The following is a 24,278-nucleotide window of genomic DNA, read 5'->3' on the forward strand; positions in this document are numbered from 1 at the left end:
TTTTTAATTAATTTCTTTTAAATAATTAACTAGCAGTAGTTGTAGGTGGAGTCGATAGGTCTGATTGTAAAACACTTTCTAATTTGTCTGAGTGTGAGCATCATAATGAGAGAATGTAATAAAATTGAAACTGAATTTTTTTTTTGAATATATAGTATATAGTATTGGTACTGTACAAAACCCAACCAATGGTTATAGTTGTTCCCAAAAGAAAAAGTTGTCCACTCACCATCCCCCATGTTGCTGAATGCAACATGATGTACAGAAAGAAATTGCTATGAAGAGTGTTTTTTACACCAGAATTAAAGTATTATAAAGAGTACTTATTATAAATGGTTTGTATTGTAAACTGTATTAATCCCAACCAATAGTATTTTTTTAACCCAAGAAAATTTTGTTACCCACCCTCCATCCCCCATGCTGGTAACGGTAGCATGTTATACAGCCTTTTGTTGATATGCATTTGATGTATATGATCTCAAACCTGTGAGAGATAAATTGTATTAGTACTTCAGTTTGGAGGAAATCAAGAAACGAGTATTACATTTTGCCTAATTACAAAACTTTATGTTCATGATATAGTTATTACATTGGAAATTTGACATATTTTATAGTACTACACTCCTATACACTAATAAAACACAAAGTAATTTCGTTTGCAAATAATAAAAAAACATATGCATTTACCTTGCAGAATACCAAAGATGATGGCAATGAAAAGCAATTACGGTTAGTTGATAAGTATATGTTTGGTTTTGAAAGGGCATGCACTTGTAACCTGTAAACAAAGTTAAATGATGTTCAATACTGTAATGTGGTTGTTATTTTGCTATTGAATTTATATTTATAAATATATTTATACAGGATATATACCTTCAAAGTAATGCCATTAGAGTATTGGATGTCGATCACCAGTGAAAGCTTAAATGTAAAAGCAGTGGCAACCTAGAAATGTTAATACATCATAATCAAAGAATGTAATTAAAGTGAAATTGAGTAATTTTATTGATATATAGTATATAGTATTGGCACTGTACAAAAATAGTCAATGTTTATAGTTGTTCCCAAAATAAGAAGTTGACCACAAAGAGAACTTATTCTAAATGGATTGTATTGCAAACATGTATATCCATTTGATGCATATCATCTTAAACCCGTGAGAAATAAATTGTATTAGGAAATTGTAATTATATGAAGATTTTCTTGTGACTAATAAAGTGTATTATGAAATTGCAAATGTATGTAACAGTTGTAGAATATAAATAATATTAATTGGAGGTACTTACATTTTTTACTAGTGTCGTACTTGGTTAATGTGCTTGTTTTGTTTTGTAGGTTGTTGCCTGCCATTTGGTACCCATGACAAATAACATTGTATCAGAAAATTTAAAGTGTTTTAAATTCTAAAGTTTGTTTTTGGTATTGATTGTAAAAGTTATAGCCATTTGCACACCTTTGTAGGTTATGTTTGTTGACCTCGTTTCTTATTTGATTCCCGGCAAGGACAAGAAGACCTGCAAGTACAAGAAGAGGAAAAAAGTTTGGTAACTACAAGAAGAAGCATATTAACAAGGAACTCAAACACTTGAAAAAACAGTGGATGGCAGATGTGTACCTATTGTATCAGAGTTTTTCACATCCAACAGTCTCGTTCAATTTTAATTGAATGTAATATTGGTTACATCTGATGTTGATCCTACAAAGTGTGAAAATTGTAATGTCCTGAAATAAATGATAAAAAATATATAGTATGTAAAATTTCAATGAGGCTGTATTTAAAGTACCTGTTTAAGTTTGTGTTGCAAGTAATTTTCTTTCGTGATCTGGGAAAGGTTCAGCAAACGAGCTTCTTCTTTTTTCCTGAGTATGGTTAATGCAACACCTTTCAACCTTGAGTACCTTTCGTAAGTGAAACTCAGGTGAATCTGTAGGTGGTCAATTGATTTCACTCTAGAAAGCGTTATAAATGTGAGGCCTTGTTTCTCTATTTTGCCAATGTCAACTGTTACAAAGTCTAGTGTCAGACCCTATGATTTGTGAATAGTAATACCCCATGCCATTGTTAATGGAATCTGGGTGCGGTTTCCCCTAGTAATTGGTGTTATGGGAACATGTTTTGGATTTGTTGGATCCCATGATGGGCCAGTATAATGTTGGAAGAGGATGACCGCATATTTTGGCAGATCGGGTGGCTTAGAACCTGCATCGTAGACAAGCGTTTTGATTTGACCCAAAGCACCATTGACAAGGCCAACTTTTATCCATAAATATGCAATAAGCATTACTTCCTGGTCTATAGAAAGAAGGATTTCAAATGAAAGTTGTTGTTCTTGGTGTGTTTGTCTATCTTTTTGATGTGCAATTATTGTTGTTGCATGTGCAATTGGTGAGTGCAATTGTGTCAACATTTTAATGTTCTGTGCGCTTGAAGCTGCATTTGTTGCAAACAAATGTTGCAACAAATGCTTTTGTTGGTTGAAGTAGTTGTTCTGATCAAGTGTCAAAGCATGGGTTGACTACATCTGTAGGCTTTCCCAATCTATTTGCAGTGGCGTTGTGTTTCGTATATTAAGCAACATTTCACGGAACTGCATCTAGGAGGGGCTTGCACCTTGTTGTCGAAACAAAACATCCAAGGTGGCAACATTATTGAAGGTGTGCCATAGAGCCAATGCTGTTGAGTGGGATGCATATAATGGTTTATCCATAACAGGGGGAAGTTGTGCAAAATCACCAACTGAGATGATTGACAGTGTTGCAAATGATTCATGTTGTTTGGTGGGGAAAGCTTCTCATAATCTCTTATCAATCTTCATCAGTAATTGAGGACCAACAAAGCTCTTTTTATCTATGAAAATGTAGTGTAAATGTTTGCATTGTTCTTGAAATATTAATAGTGAATGGCCTGTTAAGGGTTTGTATTTTTGAACAGGTATACGGAGGGCAGCATGGATTATGGTAGCTTGGATATTATATGTGGATACACCTATTGCTGCTAGTACAAGCAATGGGTATTGTGCAGGATCTAAATGGGAATTTAACTGTCTACATATACAGTCAATAAGGAATGACTTTCCAGTACCTATTGTGCCTTGAATAATTAATCATAATGGTGAGGAATTCAAATTTTGTGCAGCATGGATTTTTATAATATCAAGTGCAATATATTGGTTTGCTGCAAGCTCAAAGTTAGCAGGTGCATTTGAATGTATGTTGCCTAGGGTGTGGGCTGATTAGCTTTTCTCCATTGAAATGAATTGCGATGCTTTTGTATGCAGCATTTCATTAGGTATGGAAATATTCCAATTAAATTGAAGATCAAAGTCACATTTGCCAAGCATTTGAAGAGTAGCAACTTCAAAGCTGTTTGATGCTCCCATTTGTGACAAGAACTCCCATTCGTAGAGGTTTTGATCAGTAGATTGTGGAATATCTTGTGACTGCAGGTCTTCGTTATTCTCTGTGGTTATGTGTTCTTCAATGCCATTTACATGCCAGTGGATGTAATTTGTACCCTGAAGACGTTTCCAATTTATTATAATTTCATCAGTTGAGGTACCAATGTGTAGAGGGATGCTGCGGAATGGTTTGTACAAAAGTAATTCACTCCAACTGAAACTTTCAAAAGTGTTGTCATCTTCTGAAGGTAAATATTTATACTGTGAGTAGATGTTTAAATTGCTGGTACCTTTCTTCTTATCCATTTAGATGATTTATGTTGTTTAGAGTAAGTATATTTTTGAGCTGAATGGAGCAAAGTTAGGTTTGTTAATTCTGATGGTCTTTTCATGTAATTAGAAATGAAAGAAATGGATGTCTGTGAACCTTCATCACAGTTTATTACACATTAGAATCTTTTTTCCCAATATTGAGGGCCACAAACTGACGTGTGCAAGAGATCAAGGGTAGTTTAAGCAGCATGTGGCAAGTTTCTTGAGTGCTAAAGTCCCTATCAACAACAATTCCCATCATGAATCTCTGATATGCTAATAGAATTTTATCTTTTGAATTTGTTCATCCAACAATTCGTTTTAACATGTCAGTATAGCTTTCTGATTTACGTTCAGTTTTGGATGCGTATTTTGAGATATATTGTAGAACTGCCTTTTTGGAGCACATTGCCTGACAATCAACATTAGCCCTCCATATGGCAAGCATCATTGGGTTGTGAACATTTAGGTGGCAATCATTCCTTGTTGGCCTGTATGATGGGTTATTGTTGTGGTCTAAAATCATTGATGATTCATGTTGTTCAGGCCAAGGTGCTTTGTACCGACATTCAAGTGTTGAGTTCTTTTTTCTCAAGCAAGTATACTCTAAACACTTTGTATATCGTTGAACAACATTCACTAATTCAGTGTAATCAATGCAAGGCTCAGATCTAGATATGAAATCTGTATCTGAAAGACATGGACTAGAAATTAGGTATATACTGCCTATTTAAGTAATCCACTTCAGTGCGTGGATTCCACCATGTGATGTACTGGTCAAAGAAGTTCTTAATTGATTGGATACTTTCATGGTCTGACCAATCAAGGTTGTCAATGTTAGGTGCTTGTGGCAACCAAATAAAGCCATGAATGTGGGCAAAGCCTCAATGTTGTCATTCGTATCTATGCCAGTGATCAATGGCATGCAACTATTTGACAATGACTTCATCATGAAAGATCTAAAATCTTAAGTGCAAGTATAAAGTTGTTATATGTGGGTTGTTGACTAAATTGTCAATAGCCTGCCTTTTCTTGTGATGCGCTGTAGTTGACTGTGTTTTAGGGAACAACTTATGCAGGTAAGGTCATTTTGTATCAACTAAGCTTAGAGTAAAGAATAGCATAGGTGCACCTAACTGTTCTATCATTGTCGTAAGGTCTCTACGAGATTTGCTCCAAAATGCATGTGTTCCACGCAAGGAGGCATCATATCGCTTGATATGATTTGGTAATTTGTTTGATGGTGTGTTCTACAACTATTCTCTTAAAGCATGAAGATTCATTGGAAGAGTATTTTCTAAATTTGTCTTTATGAAAACAATACCTGATTGTTGAGATCTATGTCTCATCATAAGATTATAGATATAATATCTAAAATGGACATGTTGGCCAAATCTTTGATCAAAATATTTGATCAAGTGCAAAGCATATTCATGCAATGTATATGCCTTGTTCTATCCTGAAGTGGTAAAGCCATTCCATTAGGGAATAGTGTGGGGAATGCCATTGAAAGTAGGCCTTCTGTATTATACTCATTGATAGGTGATGTACTGATTTGTGGCCATGGGACAACATTGTTGTTGGTATTATCTAGATGTAGGATTGTTTTGATTGCATCAAGTTCAGGTATTTAGGATGGAAGTCGTGGAATGAATGAAGAAGAGTTTTCTATTATTTTTTCTTCATTGTTAATGTTGGGCACATCAGGAATTTCTTGTATAGGTTCTTCTTGAGGTGAAGGTACTAAATGCAAAAGGTCTAAAATGTCAGTGCTCTACTCTGGTAATAGTTGCGCTGCATCTAAATCAATGACAAAATCTTTATAGTATTGGTCATGCTTTATTTTGTAAGTCAATGCATTCATGACATGAAATCTATTCACGTAACAGTCATAGGATAGTCCTTGTAGATTAGTTCTACGGACAATAAGGATTTCTAAATCCTAAATATTGCAAGACAATGATAATGCAATTCCTGAAATATCTTGTGGGAAGTTAATTGTGTGACCAGAATACTTATATTATCCTCCTCTTGTATGTGTAACTTGCAAAATAGGGGCAATCCTTGCTATGAGCATTTCTTCTACTTGAGAAAGACACTTTAAAATATAAGGTTGCTCACCTGGGTCCATATTGTTTGATAATGAGAAAGGATGAATTCCCCTTTCAACAAAACATCTCATGCATATCACTGCATGGTTGATATTTTTAATAGGCATGCCCACATAGCTTTCTTTACAAATAGTACATGCTTCCATTACCTCCAACATATCAATTCTTCTCTAAAGCCTAGCTTGTAGGAATGAAGGTGTCTTTAGGGCAAGTTTAGGAGCAGTAGAATGTGTTTCAGGCACATTACTCTGGTCAAGGCCATTACTTTCTATTTGTAATAGAATTTTTTAGTTACTATCAGATGTTTGTTGTGCACGACGCTTCAATTGACATTTGTTGGAGATATTCCCTCTATTCTTTGCATAGTAAGTTGTATTGGTTTGCTTTGTCCTCTATTTAATGGCATCGCCTTCTTGAGTGGAAGGCTCAATAGATATCTAATAGTTGGAAGAGAATAGAGGTATGTTAGAATTCTCATAACTGAAGAGAGCAAGCATTGAAGTATGTATTCAGAATGAATGGGAATTGAAAACTACTTAATCTAATCTGTATTGTTTTTTTGTTTAGTTTGGTGATGGTCATTTTGTTGTGAGATGTATTTGTTGTGTAAGTGTTCAAATTTACTGATGTATTGTTTGCTAAATATATTGATTACCTATGAGTTCTCCTGCCAAAGCTATTATTGAAATATACATATGCACAAATATAAAAATCATACATACAAACAAATGTATTTATATATGTACACATGTATATATACATGTCAATGAAGTATGCAAATACCTATATACATAGATATGCACATATATAAATAGACATGTATATATATAAAATTCTATAACTGTGTATAAATATATTTTTGTATAGAATTTGATTTGTATATTAGGTGGATAGAAATCGTGTTGGTGTCTTAGTATATACATGGTTGGCTGACTAATATTTAGAAAGTTATGGGTATTGGAAACTGGTTAATTTAATCTATACTCTTCTCTTGTGTAGTTTTGTTGTTGTCATTTTGTTACGAAATGTATTTAAGGTGTGTTTTGTTGACTGTAGTGTTTACCTATGACTTCGCTTTCCGAAGGCATTATTGAAATATACATATGCACAGATATAGTAATTTTTCTACATACAGATGTATGTATATATAGATATCAATCAAACATGTGGATATCTGTATATATAGATATGCACATATATAAATACACGTGTATAAATATAAAACTCTATAATTGTGAATAATGTAATCTGCATTTTTCTTTTGTTTAGTTTTTTTGTGGTCATTTTGTTACCAAATGTATTTAAGCTATGTTATGTTGATTGTAGTGTTTACCTATGACTTCACTTTCCAAAAGCATTATTCAAATATACATATGCACAAATATAGTAGTTTTTTATATATACACATGTGTGTGTGTATATATATATATATGAATCAAATATGTGGATATCTATATATATATACATATGCACATATTTAAATATATGTGTATATATATAAAATTCTATAACTGGGAATAATTATATATTTGTATACTTGTACAAATAGATATGCAAAAAGAAAAAAGATATTTATCTGAATATATATGTATATACTTTCTTTAAATATTTATTTATTTACAGATACTTATAAATGTGTACAGATATACTTAAGTATATTTATATGATACACAAAAAGTTCAAAACAAAGATAGAAATGCAAGTAATGAAATGCATAGGAAAGTGCATTGAATTATAAAAACTTTTATATCAAAGAAATTTAAAGGAAATCATTTTGTATTCTGGAAGGTAAGTAACCAACATACATGAGTATATAGTCTCTATATAAGAATATAAATAAGAATCTTTACATCATAGGCAAAGAGACTAATTAAAGCTAAGAATGCAAGGTAAAAAAGATATTGAAAAATGTGCTGAGGTTATAGAAAGTTCATAGTTGAAGAAAAAAATTGCTCAATAATTATTAATGCATGAAATAAATAGACAACTGGAATTTTCAGATAAATGTAAATATGTAATTGTAAAGGAAAGCATGAACAGTAAGTACTTATATACAAGAGGAATCTCAAAGAAAGCAAATTTATTTTGCAAGGCAATTAACCAGCATAGATGAGTATGCAGTTAAACGTATTGTCCAATGCAAGAGTGAGTTTTCCGCAAAGAGTTTCAAAACTTGTATATAGTTAGATGTGTATAAACATATAAACATATCTATTTATTGGTTAATTTTGATTATAATAGTACATGCAAAAGTAATAAGCATGAGAGTAAAAAAGTTTATGTGGTAAGGAAAGAATACCAAAGAGATAAGAATTCAATTTAAATTCAATCTGTTATTTGTATAAGAAATATACATATACATATATATAGATGTAGTCATGTATTCATAGAAGATAATTGTTTGTATTTGTAATTAGAATTATCTGAATATACAAAAAATTTGTACAATTCAAAGGAAAAGCGATAAAGCTATGAAGACATCTATATGTAAAGTTACGTGTAGGAGTGTAGTACTATAAAATATGTAAAAAACCAATGTAATAACTGAATGATGAACATAAAGTTTTGTAATTAGGCAAAATGCCTAATAAACCTAAGGTTGTGCAGATAGGCGAGCAATCTCTGCGAGTAATGCATCACACTCAGATTTATAGTCAACAGAGGAGACTTTGTTGATCATGACTTTCATCTTTGATTCAAAATTGTACATGATAGTAGAAACCAACAGTGTGAATGAGTAGTGATGCGAGACAAGTTTATTAATCATGGAGCAAGGTGTTTTTGTTGTTGTGGCATCATTTTCCAGTGCACAAAGCTCTTTTGCAATTTTCTTTATCAATTGAGTTCCAACCTCATCAAAAGCAGTAGCCCAAACAGTACCTGTCGCATCCTGTAGCTTCACTGGTAAAAAGTAACTATAATTGCACTCTGCCATGGTCATTTCCCATCTAGGACAAAACCATGAATCATCAACCTGTTGAGTGCATTTTGTTTTACAAGGCTTTCCATTCACTTTTAGTGGACAAGCTGCATAACAAAAAGTTTTATCTGTTACGTTTATAAAATGTAGAACAACCAGTAAAGTGGTTTGAATAGTTTCTCGTTTCACACTCATACGCTCGCGGATTGATGAAATTGTCATTCTAGTATATTTGTCGTCAATGTGGGTAGTTGCTGGAGAGAAAAATCCTCCAAGAAAAGGCTGATTTCCTCATAGTATTAGGGCTTCTGCCTCTGGAAAAGGTGGATTAATATTTAGCGTTGTTGCAGCTGTTATATTTACAACCTTACCATTAAAATAACCAACACGAGCGTTACGTAAAGCAAGTATGAGAACACTATCACTAGTTAACATGTTTTTTAACTCGGTTCCTCTTTGTTCTGACATTGGGCCCTATAGGTTGCTATCAATTGTTGACCTTGACAGATCGTTAATTTTAACAACTTATGTGTTTGAGTGCCATCTTTTCTATGTATTGGAATGATATTTGCAACGTATAAAACAACACCAATGATGTCAACCAATGTATTATTGGTTAGCTGAAACACTTCACTAATACGAATGAAAGGAGAGTGTTGTTCATTTTGTTCTTCTTCATGGCTACAATGTTTTAATATGGATGCATCAAACAGGATGATCTCTAAATGGTTGTTCAGTTTGTTGTATCTAGTGTTTGCTTCCTTAATGGACCCCTTAGAAATAACATAATGTGAACCTATTTCCACACAGTTAGAATGTAGCTGAGCTATTTCATCAAAACAGGTAACTCTAATTTCATAGCCCTCGATGTCGACAATGTCAAAGCTAAAGACATGGTCATTCTTAGTGGCTGTGCTATATGGCTTTATAGACCGTTTATGAGTAACTTTGCCTAAGTTGATTGTCCATTTATTTTGGTATGGATTTAAACTTTTGATTGGGTTTATATTTTAAGAGGTTGTAGTTTGGGGGGATGGCAATTCAGTAGAAAACTGAAGAGAACGTTTAGATGATGATGGTGTATCCTCATTTATCATTTCTGGTTGTTGTTCTTTGAAAATGGTATACTGGTTTGCCAAATAATGGAGAATCACTTTGTTTTACTTGTAAACTAAGTATTATAATAGTCCTATAAAATGAAAATGCTTTTCTTTAAGATACTTTCAACTATAGGTGAAAACAATTAAATAGCAAAGAAGGATATTTTATTTAATAAACATAGTCTATTTCCTACCTTGTGTTCGATATGTATCTGCATGGATAAGTGGACACTAGCACTATTGAGCCTATTTTAAGAGTGTCTGAATCTATCAGAGTGGCATACTTAGAAGACACAATTTCTAACTACATGTATGTGCCATCAGACAACACTAGTTTATATTTGTCTGTATCATCTTTGCCACTTTGCATTTTCTGAAATGATAAAACTTGCAGCAATGCTAAAGGAAGCTCATCCCCAACATTGATAGATTGAATTGCAAATGGGGTAGGGGCATAGTCTTGGGTATTTTCCTACAAGAAATAAATATCAATAGAGAAGATTTAATGTCAAGGGCTACTAAGACATATATGTGGTTATCCGTTAATGCAAAGTTTGTTGTTTTTCAGTGTATGTAATTAAGCTATGTAAATTAGAGACAACATAACTATATTTGTCTATGCTATGAAAAAGGCTGAAGCAAATGACAACAAAGTTTTTTTTTTGAAAAGGTATAATGTATCAGCTTACCGATGTATCCATTGTTGATTGTTGTACAGATTCAAAGATGCTTGGTGCAGACGACATTTTGGATACAGAGCTTTAAATTTTAGAGAAATCTCAGGGCTAAACGTACATGCCAGTATAGGATATTAACAAGTAATTAATTTATTTAAACTTATAAGTTATATTTATTTGAAGAATGCAACATCGTACAGATATCTATTTGCATATGCGCTTTATACTCTTCTTCATACTTAACATGTTTACATTCTTCCTTTATTTTTCATCTAATCACAGATCATTCTTTTCCATCTATGATTTATTTTTCATACACTTTACCAATATGCTTCTCTATGGTGTCCGGTTTTAGCTGCAACTTCTTCACAACTTCTTGTCCCTTTTTAATTTCCAACTATAAATCGTACACTTGTATTATGTTGAAGGTTCATATTTGTTTGGATTTGGCACTTCTTCGATGAATGGGTACCTTGATACCTAATCCAACTAAAAATTCCTTGTCACCTCCCACTTGTAGCCCGATTTTAATTTTCCTCTTTTTCTCTTTTGTATATTTCCAGAAACATCATCTGCGTCTTTCTCAAAAATATCATCTATGCCTTTCTCAACAACATGATTTGGGTCATTCATATCAACATTTCCTGTGACATTAACATCAACCCCAATTGATTTATTTTGACTATTATAGGAACCCAATTCTGTTTGAACATTAGATGCGACGTTGGGATTTGTCTCAATTATCTCATTTTGATCTTTCTTGGAGGTTTCTTCTTCAACAATATTTTTTGGTGTGTCTGCAAGTACATATGGTGTACCTCCATTTGATGGACCACCAATATTAACATTACCGAAGTATGAGCTTATGCTTCTATTTGTGCACTTTGATGGCCTTTTTTCAACATTTTTAGAACTCTGGCTACTCGATATCTGTCAAGAAATACAAACTAAAAGAAATAGAATCTAAGAACTAAGAAGATAAGCCCCTATATCCTGATTACTCAGACAATGAATGAAGCCCTACTAAATAATTTTTAAAAACAAACTAAAATTCACAAACTCTGAGGATAAATAATCTTATAATACTAAAAAAGGAAATTTTCACTCACACTTATAGATTGGTTTTATGGAAGTTCGTTATACAAAGTTTGTAGTGAAAAATTGTCTATGATTTGAATCAACTATAGAGAGCTCAAAATATAACAAATTGTGACAATAAAGTACCAAATTTTGACTGTATTTATACCAATCTAGTTTTGGCGAATTTCGCGGAGCATTTTAAAAGCAATCTTAAATTTTAGCTAATTTCAGAGGTTTATTGGTATCATTGAGGAAAATGGGTAAATAACCCTAGATAAAGAAATGATACGTTTGATTTCTAAGGCAATCTTGGAACTATAATTATCGTTAACTTACGTCATGGTTGGCAAAAATGGGTCCTCCTAAACGATAACTTACAAAATGGTTGGCAAAATGGGTCCTCCTAAATGATTGTTCTATCGAACTACTTAGCTAGTATTGGCAAATAAATTGGTGCATGTACATTATAACTTTCTAAGCTGTTGGTGAAAAGAAGAAAAAAGTATGACTACCCCCAAAAGATGGTGGCGAAACACCTTTCCTATGGCCCAAAACATAGAAAAATCAGACGAATGGGAGATAGACCGTCGATCACCATATTCGTCAATTTTAAAATCCTCGATCTCGAATATTCACCAATTGGCAAAAAATCGCCACTAAAATTTATGCTATTAGTAACCCCGTGTAAGCCAAATATATGCCTTATTTTGAGGACATCTCATCTAAGAGTTTGTTTTTCTCTAGTTTTGAGAATGAACACTCTATATAAGATATATATAAATGTTGCATCTAATTTTGGACATGAAGCATCTCGCGTAAGAGTTTGTTTTCTCTAGTTTTGAGAATGAACACCCTGTTTAATACATAGAAAACTATAGTACAATATGGTACAATGAGGGCGATATGCTTTTCCCACCTTAAGATGTCAACACAATCCTATGTTAATATCTTAAGAAAGATAGAAACAAGGATCCCCACCTTCAACCCACAAAGATATCCTTTTAGGCAACAATATTCATAAATCCAAGCTAAAGAGGTAATACTCTTATAAGAAAGGATAAGATAGTTGGAAAAGAGATATCTTGCAACAAGTGTAAAGGGAATGATTTGAGAAGAAGAGATCTTTTCTCAAAAGACATCTACTTGCAAGAGGAGTTTCTTTGAGCAATAATAACATAATCAGCGAAAAGAGAGGAAGGAGAAAAAGAATGCATACCTTTGCCTTATTACCGAGTGAAAGGGATTCTTGATAAAGGATGACACACTTTTGACCCAAAGTAAGGGGTTTGTTTATAATATCTACATGCATTTCCAAGTGAAAAAGAGGTTGTAGACAAGTGTACAAAACTCTTATATAAGAGAGAATTCTTAAAAAAACAAACAACTTCACACAAGGAATGACATTATATCGTAAGAAAACACCACTCAAGAAAGGAAAAGTGGATCCTTAGAAAGGATAGATAAGATCAGTGCCCATAATATAGGGGCAATGAGAAGAATTTAAACAACCTCTAAGGAGAGTTATTCATAAGAGATGTACCATTTCAAGCAAAGGATAGGTCCTAACCAAGGAACACACCTATACTCATGTGAAGGATAATTCTATGCTAGAAAGGATATCATGATATACAAAATGCAATTCTAAAGAAGAGGAAATCTTCAAAAGGGGAAATAGGAATGAAGAATGCATTGTCCTTACCCTGCAAGCAAGGAGGCAAGGATAACCATGATGAAGGATCACACACTCCTTAAAGAAAGATCATTCACAAGAGACATACTTAAACAAGGAATAGGTTCTAACCAAGGAACACACGTGTACTCGGATGAAGGATAATTATATGAAAGAAAGGATGTCATGTTATGAAAAATGCAACCCATAAAGGAAAAAGTGAATCCTTATAAAGAGGAAAGAGATAGATAAGTATTCTTGCCCCCTAGGTATAGAGACAAGAATAAATAGACTATTATGTTTCTCACTAAGTATGATTGCACCTAAAATTGTATTACAATGAATGGCAATAATCCCCCAATAGGTAAGCTAACAATGTCACATAGTGAGTCCAACAACATAATAGTAACTTGAATATTATTTGAAATGATTATGAGAAATATGTTATTCATTGTCACATGTTACTTTTATGATACCTAAATCAATATAATGTTATATTTTAGTTTGCAAACCTTCACACTCATTAGTAGAATGGCCATGGATTTGGTGATACTTTCAAAAAGTAGGATGTTCAAGATGTTGTTTGTGTTTCCTTATTTGTTTAGGACAAAGAAGAGAAATGAAATTGGTGTGAAGAAGATCAAACAAAACATTATCTTGTTTTAATGCCATATTGGAATGAGAAGATGTGGATTCAGTAGACAATGGATAAGGGAATGTTGACAAAGGAAGAGGTTGGAAATCTAGTTTTTCATTAGAAATGTGTGGTTTCTCATGACTTTTAAGACTCTATTGCACACATCCTAAAACTTGTCCATTGTATCCATGTATAGGATTAGAAGACGGTTTGCTCTTAGGTGGAATTGGATTAAAGTTTAAAGAGAGCCAATCAATTCTAGACATGTGTTAGGATAAAGATTTTGAGTATCAAAATTAGGCATCTTAGATTTGCTACAAGAAGGTGTAAAATCTAATGACCTCCAATCATCCTCCAAGATTTCTTCTTTAGGAACATCTTTTGTAGGAGATTGTGTATTTGTCCAAATTGGATAGAGTGTTGTTGGAACTAAGAAAGTATATTATGTTTCAATTTGTATGTTATTTTCAACTTCCAAAGTAAAGAATTCATCATGATAAATCTAAGGAATTGCATGATAGTTAGGTTGACAATTCACCCCATCCTCAACAACAATTTTGCAATGGAAGAATGAACTAGATCTGAAAACACAATTGAACAACTATGCAACCCACAAGTCAATTATAGGAAAATAAATTAGGGCTTTTATGAATTTAACCTTTAAATTTATGTTTTTAATTAAAATATAAGGTATGATTGAAAATTTTAAATCCAAAATGCATAGAAATCAGATTTGAGAATGCAAATAAGAAATTAGCATGAAAGAAGTTGGGTTCACCAACATGTAATGGAGAAAATTAAGGTTTCGCCAATTAAGGTAACAAAACAACTAATTTTTTGTGAGAACCCACCACATTGAAAGAGGGATGGACCTAATAGATCTAGGATTAATCCATGGGAGAATGATTATAATTTTGATTAGGTTCACCTAGCTTGTTTGCCCCTCTTTCCATATTTAAGAGTGTATTTGTGAAATGTTGAAATTAGGGTAAACAAGGAATTTCTAATGTAAAATGACATAAACGGTGAGATACAGATGTCACATGGAGGCACTAACTTGGATTTGGGGAAAATAATATATTTTCTAGAAATATTCTCAGAAATTTGACCTAAGTTTTTGGGACTAGGTAGTATCAATTCCCCATGGTCCTCCAAATTTTTCATCGTCAAAAGCTAAACCTGTTCGTCTCTGTGAACTTTGTCGATCCCCCCAAGCGCAACTATGTACCTATTTCTTAAACACAAAAAGAAAGGGTTTTTTTTTGGGAATAGGGGTTTGCCTAAGGCGAACCCCGATTTAAGAATTAACATTGAATGGAATAATGCAAATATTGAAATAAATGCTGAATAGATATACCTTAGATCTGCAATTTTTTGTGATGATGTTTTTCTCTTTGAATGCAATCATAAATGTTGTATGAAATGGCATGGCAAACATAAAATATTAATCACACAGACATGCTTCCATGCAAATTGAAATGACTTTGCTCCACAATGGTTGAAGGATGAATATGTAGCCTTGACGATCTCTAAAAATGCTTGATAATGAATGCTTTTCGAATACATAAATGTTATAAATAGATGATGGATGTCAAAATGAATTGATAGAATGCCTTTATATAGGGTTCTCTAAGTAGATTGCCGATTAGGTTGACCTCCAATGGTCATGAGAAGCCACGAGGATAAAATCTTACCAACGAGATAGAGCCTCTACCCTATTTCGAATTAGGGCTAGATTGAGCAAGACAATGGCGTTTTGGGGCGCCATGGCCTAGACTAGGGCATTCCACATGCTAGTCCCACCACAATGAGGACCAAAACAATGTTAAAAGAGGGTGAGTATCCCATGGTAGGACCCACAAAAGGTTGTTCATGGCTTCAAATTTGGAAAATAGGCACAAACAGACCTAGAAAGGGGACAAGGCTAGGACCTGTTAAAGTAAGGGCACAAACATGAGGTGTAAATTGTACTGGTGATAATTTGAGATGCTACAAAGGTTAATTCATAAAAGTCATACTTGATATACATGATTATTTTATATGCGCACATTGACCCTAGGTAGTGGATCCCTTATGTACTCTTTTTTCATGTCTTGTGACTTTTTCCTTTGATTTGCCTCTATTTTGGAGTATTTTATTGTTGTGGTGTGCCTATCCTTAGATGTATGTATGCTACATTAAAGTAGTTTCTCTTGGTAAGGTGTAAGTAATTGCTTTAATGTGGATGCATACACTCCACTAGATATGTGTTACACTTTGTGCACACAACATGAGGTTTGATTCATACACTTGTCACACACCATGATATGTTTGGCACACCTTATAATACCCATTTTGTAGTTGTAATGGTTGTCAAATTAGGGTTTTACCAATTAAGATAATAAAACCATTAATCTTACTTGAGGAATATTAAATTAAAAGAGGGGGGTAAATTCAATAGATTTAGCCACAATTCAATTAGGAAAAGGGTTGAAACACTAATTGAATTTACCAATTTGCTATCTCCCCCTTTTCAGTTGAAATTTGGATGTAAATTGTGAAGTTAGGGTAAGACAATAGAGAACTGAAGTGAAGCGGGCTACTACAGATATTAGATAAAGCCACAGACAAGGATCTGAGAAGAAGAATACTATCATAACTTATTCCTAAAAAATTGGGCTAAATTGTCAAGATCGGGATGATAGGTCAAACTAGTCTTGTAACTCTGAGATAGGCAAGTGGGATATTTTCCAGATTAGGGAGATACACAAGATCCACTATTGGAAGCTCATGCAAAATTCTCAAGATTGGGATTTTAGGTCACCCTAGTCCTCTGCTTTTCACTCCTTTGAAATCTGAACCTATTTATCATCGTCAACTTTGTCAGAAACCTTAATTACAACTCTTGAATCAACTCCATGCACACAAAAAGAAAGAAAGAGGGTTGTGGATAAGGGTTTTCCTTAGGTTAAACCCCAATTTAGGGATTGACCTTAAATTGAATAATGTAAATACTACAGTAAATGAATGATGCAATGGTTGATAAGAAGATTGATGATGCAATTCACTTTAGGTATCATCTCAAAGGTTGGATGTAATAACATGACAAACACATGAATATGAATGATTTAATCAAATACACAATTTCACAAATTTCAACCAAAAAAGTAAAAATTCAAACAAAAAATACTACAAACACTTGATGACTGATTTAGGCTATTTTGAATTAACAAGAAGAAAGTTCTGAGGGGCTGAGTAGACATTTCCACCGTGGAGAACAAGTTGTTAGTGTATAATTCCATGAGTTAACAATTACTCAATCATAGTTAGGCAAACTTTTGAACTTTAGCCCTTGGTCATATGTTTTTTTTAGCCCTTGCATCTTTCCAACCAAAGGGGGTTTAATGCACTGTAGGTTTTTTGGCAAATTTCTTTAAAATTGATTATTTGCTTTTGGAGGAGGTTTATTTTTGTAACTAGGCAAAAATTGTTTTGCTCGTAACTTTTCCTAGGCAACTCGAAATTGAGTTCTACTTTTTGCAAACGTGCCTTTTTTTTGCCACAAATCCAACAAGAACAATATCACACTCTCATTGTAAAGTTCCAATTTTTGTGTTTGGTTATAAAGTACTCCTATAAAGTGCCAAAATCGGGACAAAATCCATTCAAAAGATGTATTCAGATGTCAAGTGCACTAAATTATAAAGTGTCACTTTAAGGGGGGAATTAGGCTAGACTGTTCAAAACCACTCTTATTGCACTAAATTACCACTTTAAAAACAAAAAATGAGAATCCAGAAGTATAAATTGCATCATTTCATCACCAAAAATAAGGTTAAAAGATAATGGCAATGACAAAGTTAGAGATCAACAGATGGGTTCTAAATTCTATAGTGGGTGATCATATGTCACCATTCCTTCAATTATTTGTAAGTATCAAACATTGCAATACTTTCAAAAAACCTATGAGTCATACCTATCTTAATGTCCTTGGTGAAGGTACTGTTAAATTGGTAAATGAATGTCCATGATGTCTACTTTATTGCCAACTTGAATTGCATCGGTTCTTGCCTCATTCGAATGTGCTCAAATGCACATCATTTCTTCAATTATTTTATAAATTTCTTAGACCTATATCCTAGTCTTTATCTTTCAAAACACTACTTACTTCAATCCATTTCCTAGAAATCTACTCCAGAAATTGTACATCAAAACTATGTGTGGTTTATCTTTTCTATTTGCCAATTATGCCTCTGGAGCAAATGTAATGCACCATATCTACTCTATCTGCCAATTATGCCTTTGGAGAAAATGCAATGCATGGTGCTAAATGCAAGTTAAATATGAAGAATTAGGAGGTGGTGCAGGAGCACTTGAGGTTTCTTGACGAACTTTCAAATTTTGGAGTGAATGATCCTCATTGGGTTAATGATTGAATAAAGGACTATTTAAGATTCCAAGAATATTCTTGAGTTTTTTTTGTAGTTTGTTGGTCATTAATCTTAGCTTGTTTACTCATTTTTGGCCTATGTGCGTTTGTAAGCCTAAAATGGCATCATATAGCGAAATTATGCAAAATTCCTTGTAAGGCCTCATAAGGCTTTTGGAAATGTTTATTTGTTGTTAGGAAACCATCCTAGAAGGTCAAGAGTGTGAAGATATGAAAAAGTTGCAAAAATGCATTGTGGAGCAAAAGTTGTCATGTTTGCTTGACAATATTTTGCAACAATGTGAGCAATTTTTCACAAAATACTCAAATCGGAAGTTAGAGGTCCGATTGGTGGTTGGTTTTGATTGAGTAGGAATATGTAAGGCCTCTCAAAATGTTTTAGAAGAGTTGGAAGATCCAAAAATTTAATTCCTCAACAAGCAACTTCAAGCAATTTCCTGATTTTCACAAAAAGTGTCAATTTGCTTATTGCAGTCCGTATTAGATGCATTGTTTTTTGTACTATAGCTTCATGGGTGCTTAGTATGTGTTGTTGTGGTGCTTAGAAAGAACTTGTGTCATTTCATTGTCCATATCTAGTTGGTGTATTGAAATTATTTCTTATTTCATTGCTGTTGGCCGGGGTAAAGGGGTTAAGGCCCTAGAAATGGATCCAACTTGAATTCCAATTGAGTTTTTTGTATGGCCCTTGGGATTCAAGTAATGGAGTCTATGGACAGTTTGAATATCCAATTTTTTGTCCTAGAAGTTGCTTTGGATCACTTTACCATCATGCCCTAGGCAAGCTTTGCCATATCCCGACTAGGGAACATGACTATTATTTGTAAGTATCAAACATTGCAATACTTTCAAAAAACCTATGAGTCATACCTATCTTAATGTCCTTGGTGAAGGTACTGTTAAATTGGTAAATGAATGTCCATGATGTCTACTTTATTGCCAACTTGAATTGCATCGGTTCTTGCCTCATTCGAATGTGCTCAAATGCACATCATTTCTTCAATTATTTTATAAATTTCTTAGACCTATATCCTAGTCTTTATCTTTCAAAACACTACTTACTTCAATCCATTTCCTAGAAATCTACTCCAGAAATTGTACATCAAAACTATGTGTGGTTTATCTTTTCTATTTGCCAATTATGCCTCTGGAGCAAATGTAATGCACCATATCTACTCTATCTGCCAATTATGCCTTTGGAGAAAATGCAATGCATGGTGCTAAATGCAAGTTAAATATGAAGAATTAGGAGGTGGTGCAGGAGCACTTGAGGTTTCTTGACGAACTTTCAAATTTTGGAGTGAATGATCCTCATTGGGTTAATGATTGAATAAAGGACTATTTAAGATTCCAAGAATATTCTTGAGTTTTTTTTGTAGTTTGTTGGTCATTAATCTTAGCTTGCTTACTCATTTTTGGCCTATGTGCCTTTGTAAGCCTAAAATGGCATCATATAGCGAAATTATGCAAAAATCCTTGTAAGGCCTCATAAGGCTTTTGGAAGTGTTTATTTGTTGTTAGGAAACCATCCTAGGGGGTCAAGAGTGTGAAGATATGAAAAAGTTGCAAAAATGCATTGTGGAGCAACAGTTGTCATGTTTGCTTGACAATATTTTGCAAGAATGTGAGCAATTTTTTACAAAATACTCAAATCGGAAGTTAGAGGTCCAATTGGTGGTTGGTTTTGATTGAGTAGGAATATTTAAGGCCTCTCAAAATGTTTTAGAAGAGTTGGAAGATCCAAAAATTTAATTCCTCAACAAGCAACTTCGAGCAATTTCCTGAATTTCACAAGAAGTGTCAATTTGCTTATTGCAGTCCGTACTAGATGCATTGATTTTTGTACTATACCTTCATGGGTACTTAGTATGTGTTGTTTTGGTGCTTAGAAAGAACTTGTGTCATTTCATTGTGCATATCTAGTTGGTGTATTGAAATTCTTTCTTATTCCATTGCTCTTGGCCTGGGTAAAGGGGTTAAGGCCCTAGAAATGGATCCAACTTGAATTCCAATAGAGTTTTTTGTATGGCCCTTGGGATTCAAGTAATGGAGTCTATGGACAGTTTGAATATCCAATTTTTTGTCCTGGAAGTTGCTTTGGATCACTTTACCATCATGCCCTAGGTGAGCTTTGCCATATCCCAACTAGGGAAGATGACTATTAATTTTCCTATTTCTTGCAAGGGTGATCAGATTTGACAGAGCCAAGTGGTTGCAATGAAGGAGGGTTAGTGTGCAGACCCTCAGTATGAGTGTGGAGGTTTGACAGGGTGTGGAGTCCCATAAAACCCTTTGTTGAAAGCACATAATCCTTAAACACTTAAAAAGTGTCATTTTGGGGGCCGTACTTGTACGGACATATTAGACCACCTCATATCCTAAATCTTGCAGTGTCAAAATGGGTATCTGAATCACCAAATCTTTTAGAGGTTCCTTGGGAAGCGTTTAGAGAAAATGAGCAAAAGCCACAGAAGGAGGGCTAAAAGGGGCTCATAGGGCTACAAGGCCTAAAATATAGGAACCTTGAAGGCGATAAGGAAATGGAAGGGAACAAACTCAAAAACCACATGAAGGGAATTGAAAAACCATCTCAAACCCCTCCTAATACCCTGCAAGTGAAGGATAAATAATTAGACATGTTGGTGGTTGGACTTACTCATGTGAGTTCTAACCTTGCTTGAGTAACTGGAGCAACTTAAGTGGTAGAGAGTTCTCCAAAGAAGTTGGGTGTTGGGATTCATTCAAACAAGGAGAGAAGGGCATAAGACAAACAAGGAAGCCCACAATGAGATCTATTCCTTGTGTATAAGCCAAAATGTACTTCTTTGAAAGAGACTCCCTATCAAAGTGGTATCAGAGCAAGTTAAGAGTTGGGAAGGAACAAGTTAATGTCAAAGACTGAGTTAGTGGGTAAAAATAGTTTCAGAATGGTGACTAATGTAGAGTTAGCCAAAAAGGTAGAAGACCAAGAGGAAGAGAATAGGCTCCTCAAGGAAAATTTGGAACGATTGGAGAACAAACTAGGTGAAGTAGAAGACAAAACCGAGAAGGTGACTATCAAAGTCAATGAAGAAAAGGGTAAAGAAGTGGTAGAGGAGGATGGTACACCTGAACCAGATCCTGTTTGGCCAAAAGAGCCTTTCCTTAGAGTCATCAAAGCCTTAGGGGGTAAGTCCCTAGAAGGAGTGCCACTTTTTAGTGGAAAAATGGAACCAGAAGTGGTTATGGAGTGGATTGAAGGGTTAGAGAAGCACTTTTAGTGTGATGGAGTTAGTGAATCCCAAAAGGTGAAGGTATCCAAATCTAGATTGAGAGGAGTAGCCTTAACTTGGTGGAAGTTCATCCAAGAGGAGAGACAAAAGGAGGGTAAGAACCCAATTGCCACTTGGAAAGGAATGCTAGCCAAGGTGAGAGAAGCCTATATCCCTAAAGACTATGAGATCCAACTACACAAGAGTAGACAAAATTTGAGACAAAGAGAACTAGATGTGAGAAGCTACACTGAAGAATTTCAGAAGTTGTGTTTGAAACCCAAGGTGGTAGAAGATGAAAGCATCAAGGTTACCAGGTACTTGAATGATTTGCGGTGGAATATTCAAGAAGAGTTAAGCTTGTTGTGTCCTAGTACTGTCCACAAGTGCTATCAATTGGCACTCAAGGTGGAAGAGAAGAGTAAAAAGAAACAAGAACAAAGTAATAGAGGTAGAGGTAGGGGAAGAGATGGCAGAGGTCATAGAGGTAGCTATGGTGGAAGAGGTGTAGACCAAAGATCCCAATGGGAATCCAAGTTGGTAGAGAAAAGTGGGGATTCCGGTAGCAAGATCACCTATAGAGGAAGGGGATCTAGCAACTCTAGTAGAGGAAGGTCTTGTGGATTAGGAAGAGGGTCTTATTTCTCCATAATGAAGTGCTACAATTGTCATAAACTTGGACACTTGGCCTATAGATTCCCTGATAAATCTTCTTCATCTCAAGGAGGTGAAAGGAGAGTGAGTTATATCCAAGAAGTTGTAGGAAATATGAAGACACGAGAGGTGAGCTTAGATTCTGAGGTTTGAGAGAACCTCATGATAAGAAGAGTTTTGATCAAAGAACCGGTAAAGGAGGAACCTAGTCAAAGAAGATCCTTGTTTAGGATAAAGTGCAAGATCATGGGTAAGGTGTGCAGAGTGGTGGTGGATTCAGGATCCACTAATACATAGTGTCAATAGAAGCAATAAGCAAACTCAAACTACAAAGAATCCCACATATTGACCCTTATAGGGTTACTTGGCTCAATAAGGGGCAACATGTTTTGGTGAATGAGCAAACTTGGGTGGAGTTCAAAATAGGAGGCTACAGAGACAAGATTTTGAGTGATATCTTGCCAATGGATGCATATCACCTACTCCTAGGTAGGCCTTGGCAATTTGATAGAAAAGCAATACACCATGGATAAAAGAATCCCTACACCATTCAAAAAGATGGAGTTACTTAAAAAATTCAGTCCATAAGAGATGAAGAAGGGAGGAGATATAAAGGTTCAAATGTGCTATTAGTTGGTGAGATGGAGTTCATGAACACTCTCAAGGAAGGAGAAGGAGTGGGGTTTGCACTTGTTGTGAAACCAAAAGAGGAAAATAAGGACAAGAAGGTTTGTATTCCCGATGAAGTGCAACAAATACTCATTCAGTTTAAGGAGATTATAAGTGATGGAACATCTGCTACCTTGCCACCTCAATGAGCCATAAGCCATCAAATTGAATTTATACCCGGAGTCTCATTGCCTAATAAAGAAGCCTACAAAATGACACCGAAGAAGAACAAAGAAGTGGCTAGGTGAATCCAAGAAATTTTGGATAATGGTCTAATAAGAAAGAGAATTAGCCATGTGTGGTTCCCACCATTTTTGCACCAAAGAAGGGAGGTACTCAGAGATTTTGTACTGACTCAAGAGCCATCAACCAGATTACAATCAGGTATAGATTTCCTATCCCAAGAATTGAAGATTTGATGGATTGTCTAGGGGGTGCTAAGTATTTCACCAAGATTGACCTCAAGAGTGGCTACCACCAAATCAGAATCAAGGAGGGAGATGAGTGGAAGACAACATTCAAAACCACAGAAGGTCTTTATGAATGGCTTGTTATGCCATTTGGACTCACTAATGCCCCTAGCACATTCATGAGAGTTATTAATGAAGTGCTCAAAGATTACATTGGTAAATTTGTTATTGTTTATCTAGATGACATCTTGATTTTTAGTAAATTTAAAGAAGAACATCTTAGGCATATAAAGATTGTATTGAAGAAATTATGTGATGAGTAACTAACTATCAATTTGGAGAAATGTGAGTTCATGAAACAGGAGTTGGTATATCTTGGGTTTGTAATCTCAAGTGGTGATTTGAAGATGGATAGCTCAAAGGTGGAAGCAATAATCAGTTGGCCTACACCTAAACAACAAGTGAAGTGAGGATTTTTCATGGTTTGGCTCAGTTTTACAGGAAGTTCATCAAAGGGTTGGGTGAGATATGTGCACCTATGCTTGATACGATCAAAGGAGGTGTAAAGACTAAGTCTCAATGGACAAAAGAGGCACAAAAGGGATTTGAACTATTGAAGACAAAGGTGGATACTCAACCTATCCTTGTTCTCTCAAAATTTGACAAACTCTTCACCATTGAATGTGATGCAAGCAACATAGCAGTTGGAGCATTCTTAAGACAAGACAATAGATCGGTTGCATTTTTCAGTGAAAAGCTCAATGAAGCCAAGAAAAGGTATTCTTCCTATGATTTGGAATTACATGCACTTGTTCAAGCACTTTGAAAATGGAGGCATTACTTATTTCCTAAAGAATTTGTGGTTTATACTGATAATCAAGCTCTTAGTTTCCTCAACTCCCAAGAAAAGTTGAATCATAGGCATATCAAATGGGTAGAGTTCTTGCAATCCTATACTTTT

The sequence above is a fragment of the Cryptomeria japonica genome, chromosome 11 (genome assembly GCF_030272615.1).
Source record: "Cryptomeria japonica chromosome 11, Sugi_1.0, whole genome shotgun sequence".
In the NCBI taxonomy this organism is placed as follows: domain Eukaryota; kingdom Viridiplantae; phylum Streptophyta; class Pinopsida; order Cupressales; family Cupressaceae; genus Cryptomeria; species Cryptomeria japonica.